This window comes from Rattus norvegicus, chromosome 18 (genome assembly GCF_036323735.1).
Source record: "Rattus norvegicus strain BN/NHsdMcwi chromosome 18, GRCr8, whole genome shotgun sequence".
In the NCBI taxonomy this organism is placed as follows: Eukaryota; Metazoa; Chordata; class Mammalia; order Rodentia; family Muridae; genus Rattus; species Rattus norvegicus.
In genome coordinates this window covers 956,939-962,938 of record NC_086036.1, presented here as the reverse complement: position 1 = coordinate 962,938, position 6,000 = coordinate 956,939, and the positions used below count along the sequence as shown (strand labels likewise).

Here is a 6,000-nt window from a genome sequence, read left to right as displayed (position 1 = left end):
GCTTACAGTCATCTGTAATCTACTCTCAGGAGATCTAATACCCCTGTCATCTCTACTTGCATTTACACATACATACTTAAAAATAAAAATAAATCTTGAAAAAAATCAAACATTTTAGTATATTTAGTATTCAAAAGTTGCTAATTTAACACACAGTAGAGAGTGACAGCAAGAAAATATTTTTATTTCCATAGTTAAGACATTATGGAATTTTTGTTTGATTTTATTTTGTTCTTTCACTTTTTAAGACATTATGGATTTTTTTCTCTTTTTTTCCGGAGCTGAGGACCGAACCCAGGGCCTTGCGCTTCCTAGGCAAGCGCTCTACCACTGAGCCAAATCCTCAACCCCAGGATTTTTTTTTAAGAACAGAAATTTTCACATGTACAGTAAAAACTGCATTTCACAGAATACTGAGATCTTGATTCTGAGGTAAGGTGTCTGTGCAGGCAGTATTTGCCGACACTGTGATAGCATACCTGCTGAGTAATGCTTTACTACTGTGCAACCCCAAGGCTGATGGGAATTCACACCATTCAACCCGTGCTGCTGCCAGAATCATCTTGGCTTTGTTTCACATCTGATTTTGAGTTAATTTTTGCTGGTTGTAAGACACCTTTTACCATTGCCAAAGTTTTTCCATGTTCACACTCAGCTACTGTACCCCTGTATGGTGTCCTGGCCTACCCTTTGATTAGCTGTGTCCTATGGAACCAATGCCTTAAGCTGAAACCCATATAAGAAAAGGCACAGTGCAGAACTAAGTGCTGCCATAACAGAGTAGTCTTAACATACTGATCCAGACTCTCTCCTGGACTTAAGATGTGACTGGAAGTCAGCTTCCCCACCCTCCTCAGCAGTTGGGATCCTATCACCATCTGAGGTCAAGGAGTCACTGGGGCCTGGAAGGGAGGGGATCAGATTTTTATCTTCATATTTAACCAATTCATTCAGGAGTGTTGGAGCCTGGGGAAATATTCACATTAGCCAGACTTGAAAATCAATTTAGGAAGTGGTAATACTCCCCATACGATCACCGATGTTTCCTCTGCAAGAGTATAACTCATGGCCAACTGGCTTCCCCTCCCAAGGGATGTCATAAGCTGATTCTTTGCCTCAGGAACCACTTGTCACACAAATCAGAGTTCCTTTTCTAGGCTTCCTAGAGACTACTTTTTTTTTCTGTTGTCATGACAGCACCCCCCTTTCTCTGTACCATTCAGTTTTCACTGCAGGTGAAAATCTAGGGAGAAAATACTAACAGAGAAGATGCCCAGTGCTTTGGAAGGTCACAAAGCATGACAATCTGCTCAGAAGTGTTCTAACCCCACAGCAGGACCCTTGCATTCTGGAAGAACTTCAAACAGTTAGACTTGTGAGGTGAATTTCAATACTTTGATCTCAGAAATTACTGATGTTGTAGAGGTCTTTATTGGAAAAAGAAAAATTTGCTTAGAGGTGGCATTTTCAGTATTTGGGTATTACATCTTCTTTTGACCTTCCCCTCTGAATGGGCCCCATCCCAGAACTCTTCATAGGTCGTTTGCATTTCCTTCATAGTGAGGAAGGCCAGTGATCTTGGTGTGTGTGTGTGTGTGTGTGTGTGTGTGTGTGTGTGTGTGTGTGTGCATGTCTGTGTATACACTCAGGGGTGCTGCATCTCTCCTTACTGATCTTCAGAGATTTGAGCCTGAAGCTCACTGTCGAGATTTCCTGTGTAAACAAAAACAGTTCATCCAGATCCAAGTGAAAACCACAAACATTTCCCACAGCCTATACCACTCATTCTTTCTAAAAGTATAGTTGAAATATTCCCATCAGACACTGAGTCCCTTAATCTATGCTTATTAAAATTCTTTTTTTTCAATGTTCAGTTTCCTTTAATGACCCCCATCTCCCTTGAAGGTGCAGGCAGCTAGGCGACTGGCAAGACATGTTCACTTGAAGATCTTGCCTTGATTGACGGCTTTGCCCAGATGCTGGAAGGCCCCCTCCCAGGAAAAGTACTCTTGAACGAGGGTCTAGGTCTCCTCGCTACCAGGATCCAGTTTCCGACATGTATATGACTCATAGTCCACCTGCCAATCTGGACTCAGCAGAAAGGCAAGATCTTGGCCTCGGAAGACCCAAACCCCAGAAATGGAGCTGCTGTTGTTGGTTCCAAACAGGATAACACTAGCAAAGGCATTCTTTCTCAGTTTGTCCAATCGCTGGAACATTCCACTGATGAGGTTACAACTCATGAAGGTCTGGGTGAGCTCTTCAGGGTAGCGGTACTCAGCATACCACAGGGACCAGCCATCCTTATCGAAGTGCTCCCAAAAATATAGCAGCACCACAGAGAGGGTGTCCTCATTCGCTTAAACTCATCCAACACAAAGGTACTCTTGGGCAGGTGAGCGTAAGGGTCCTTGGCCTTAGGCTCAGCAGCCAATGCCTGCTCACACTTACCCATCTCTTCCTCAGGAGCTGGGGCAGCTGCCTTGTTTTCCTCCTTCTGCTCAGTCTGGAGCTTCTGTTTCTCTTCTCGGGAGCCCTTTTCTTTCCTTGGAGTATCCTTTTTTGGCTGGCTCTCTGCAAACTTCTTAGTATCAAACTGAGCCATCTTTTCACAGAGCTTCACCTCCCCCAAGATGGCCCTGGGGCTGGTTAATGCAGGTAAGGAACCATCGGTTGGTATTGGGGAAGGCCTGGCGAAAAGAAGGCTCTAAGACCTGTTTATAGAGCCACAACAGGGTACAGGCAACTGTGATGTCAGCCAGAAAAGTTACCAATCATTTGCTTCACCTCCTCTTTGGCATTTTCAGTGGCCTGCTTGTTGTAGTGCATAATGCCTAAGGTGGGGAACACCCAGGTGCTAGCTGAAGGGAAGATGTCACTGTCAGCAAAGCTCACCCACTGCAACACCTGAGCTGCTGCCTATGGCGTATTTCTCAGCAACTCCTCATTGCTTACGTAATAGGCGATGTCATTGCTCTCAAACACACAGAATCCACCATCGCCCTCAAAGGCTGAACCCTTGCCAGCAGGAAATTTTCTGAGAAATTTGGGGGTGTGGTTGGTTTGGCCTAAATGGAAGTGGGGTGGTGCGGAGAGCACGGGGACCTGAGCCCCGCTGACATGAGCAGTGATGAGGGCCTTGAAGACCCTCCAGTTTTCAGGGTATGTGTACAGGGTCCCAGCCGCCATGGTGATTCCGCCGCTTATTAAAATTCTTATCACATAAGCTTTTGAACCAAGTTTAGCCTCATTAAAAAAAAAAAAGGAAGAAAGAAGGAAAGAAAAAACACTTTTTTCTCAATGGGTTGCTGTCATGTAGAACTAGAGTTTTAAAAAGGTTACTCATTGTCAGAGTCCGGATGTGCAGGGCCGGACGTACCTGAGGGAGAGCCAGAGATAGGACTTGCCGGACCAGCTATCAGCCCCAAGGACACTGACCATCCGTAGCCACCCCCTCCCCTTCCTTCACTCCCCAGAAGTGAGTCATCCCCTTGAGTGAGATGAGCCACCCTACCCGAGCTGCTGAGCTGCTAGATAGCACATACTCCTTGCTGATGTAATTTCGTGCCGAAAGTAACTGTGTACCATTTGAATTGATCAATCATTTGTAACCTCGAGAATGCCCCTAACCTCCCCTATATAAAACCCCGAGTTTGGAAGCTCGGGGTCGATTCCTCTGTCTCCTGTGTGAGATACGTATCGACCCGGGATCCTGCTAATAGGGATCTCGTTAATAAAAGCTACCTCTTGCTGTTACATCAAGACCGGCTACTCGTGATTCCTGGGGGCACCCCACCCCACGATTGGAGCGAGAGACGAGGCTCCCCGTTTAGGGGTACGCTCTTTCAGTCAGAAAGCAGGTGTTGTGAAAGCCACCGCTAATTCAAAGCAAAAATAGGAAAGGAAAAAGACTCACATCAACATTGTTGTAATTGGACACGTAGATTCTGGCAAGTCTGCCACAACCGGCCACCTGATCTACAAATGTGGTGGAATCAACAAACCAACCATCTAAAGGTTTGAAAAGGAGGCTGCCGAGATGGGAAAGGACTCCTTCAAGTATGCCTGGGTCTTGGACAAACTGAAAGCTGAGTGTGAGTGTGGTATCACTATTGACATCTCCCTGTGGAGATTTGAGACCAGCAAATACTATGTGACTATCATTGATGCCCCAGGACACAGAGACTTCATCAAGAACATGATTACAGGCACATCTCAGGCTGACTGTGCTGTCCTGATCGTTGCTGTTGTGTTGGTGAATTTGAAGCTGGTATCTCCAGACGTGTGAGCATGTTCTGACTTACACCCTGGGTATGAAACAGCTAATTGTTGGTGTCAACAAAATGGATTCCACCAAGTCACCATATAGTCAGTCAGAAGAGATAGGAGGAAATTGTTAAGGAAGTCAACATCTACATTAAGAAAATTGGCTACAACCCTGACCACAGTAACATCTGTGCCAATTTCTGGATGGAATGGTGACAACATGCTGGAGCCAAGTGCTCATGTGCCTTGGTGCAAGGAATGGACAGTCATCTGCAAAGATGGCAGTGCCAGTGGCACCACACTGTTGGAAGCTTTGGACTGCATTCTGCCGCCAACTCGTCCATCTGACAAGCCTCTGCGACTGCCCCTCCAGGATGTCTATAAAATTGGGGGCATTGGCACTGTTCCCGTGGGCCGAGTAGAAACTGGTGTTCTCAAACCTGGCATGGTGGTTACCTTTGCTCCAGCCAATGTAACAAGTGAAGTCAAGTCTGTTGGACTGCACCATGAAGCTCTGAGTGAAGCTCTTCCTGGGGACAGTGTGGCCTTCAATGTAAAGAACTTGTCTATCAAAGATGTTAGACGTGACAATGTTGATGGTGACAGCAAAAATGACCCACCAATGGAAGCAGCTGGCTTCACTACTCAGGTGATTATTCTGAACCATCCAGGCCAAATTAGTGCTGGCTATGCTCCTGTTCTGAATTGTCACACGGCCCACATAGTATGCAAGTTTGTCGAGCTTAAAGAAAAGATCCATCATCATTCTAGTAAGAAGCTGGAAGATGGCCCCAAATTCTTGAAGTCTGGTGATGCTGCCATTGTTGATATGATCCCTGACAAGGCCATGTATGTTGAGAGCTTCTCTGACTATCCTCCACTTGGTCATTTTGCTGTTTGTGATATGAGGCAGACAGTTGCTGTGTGTGTCATCAAAACTCCAAGAAGCCGCAGGAGCTGGCAAAGTCACCAAGTCAGCCAGAAAGCTCAGAAGGCTAAGTGAATATTATCCCTAACACCTGTCACCCCAGTATTAATCAGGGTTGGAATAAAGGTCTCAGAACTGTTTGTCTCAATTGGCCATTTAAGTTTAATAGTAAAAGACTGGTTAATGATAACAATATATCGTAAAACATTTAGAAGGAAAGAATGTTTTGTGGACCTTTGTGTGTGTGTGTGTGTGTGTGTGTGTGTGTGTGTGTGTGTGTGAGAGAGAGAGAGTTTTAAGTTATTAGTTTTCAAAATCAGTCCTTTTTAATGGAAACAACTTGACCAAAAATCTGTCACAGAATTTTGAGACCCATTAAAACAAGTTTAATGAAAAAAAGAAAAAAAAAAAAAACCTGTTGGTGCCACACAAACACAACCATCTCTTTCATCTACATGTTTTGAAAGGAAAATCTACAGACGTTATGAATTCCACGGTCAGAAGGAGCCTCCTTTGATAGTGGAATGTTTTTAATTATTTAAATACTTTCACAGCAAGAGTTCACAGTGGGATGGTTTCTTAAAGTATTACTGGAATCTCCCTGCAGGTAACCATGTAACTGTGTGAAAGCCATTGATTAAACAACCTGGCATGAGGTAAAATGTGAGTTCCCCACTTAAGAGTGCTGCACTGAATATTCGAAACCTCATTCACTTTCACTTGTGAGAAATTGAAGTGTTCTTCAACTGAACTAGGAACCCTAGTTGGAGGTAAAAGGCACGCGCAAACCTCTGTTGGATTTTTAT

General features: G+C 44.7%; 2 pseudogenes; one reads left to right on the top strand and one right to left on the bottom strand.

The window, feature by feature from the left end:
- Nucleotides 1–293: 293 nt before the first annotated feature.
- Nucleotides 294–3,378, bottom strand: Eef1g-ps5 (eukaryotic translation elongation factor 1 gamma, pseudogene 5; annotated as a pseudogene).
- Eef1a1-ps2 (eukaryotic translation elongation factor 1 alpha 1, pseudogene 2) lies at nucleotides 3,301–5,282 on the top strand (annotated as a pseudogene).
- The last annotated feature ends 718 nt before the right edge of the window (nucleotides 5,283–6,000 follow it).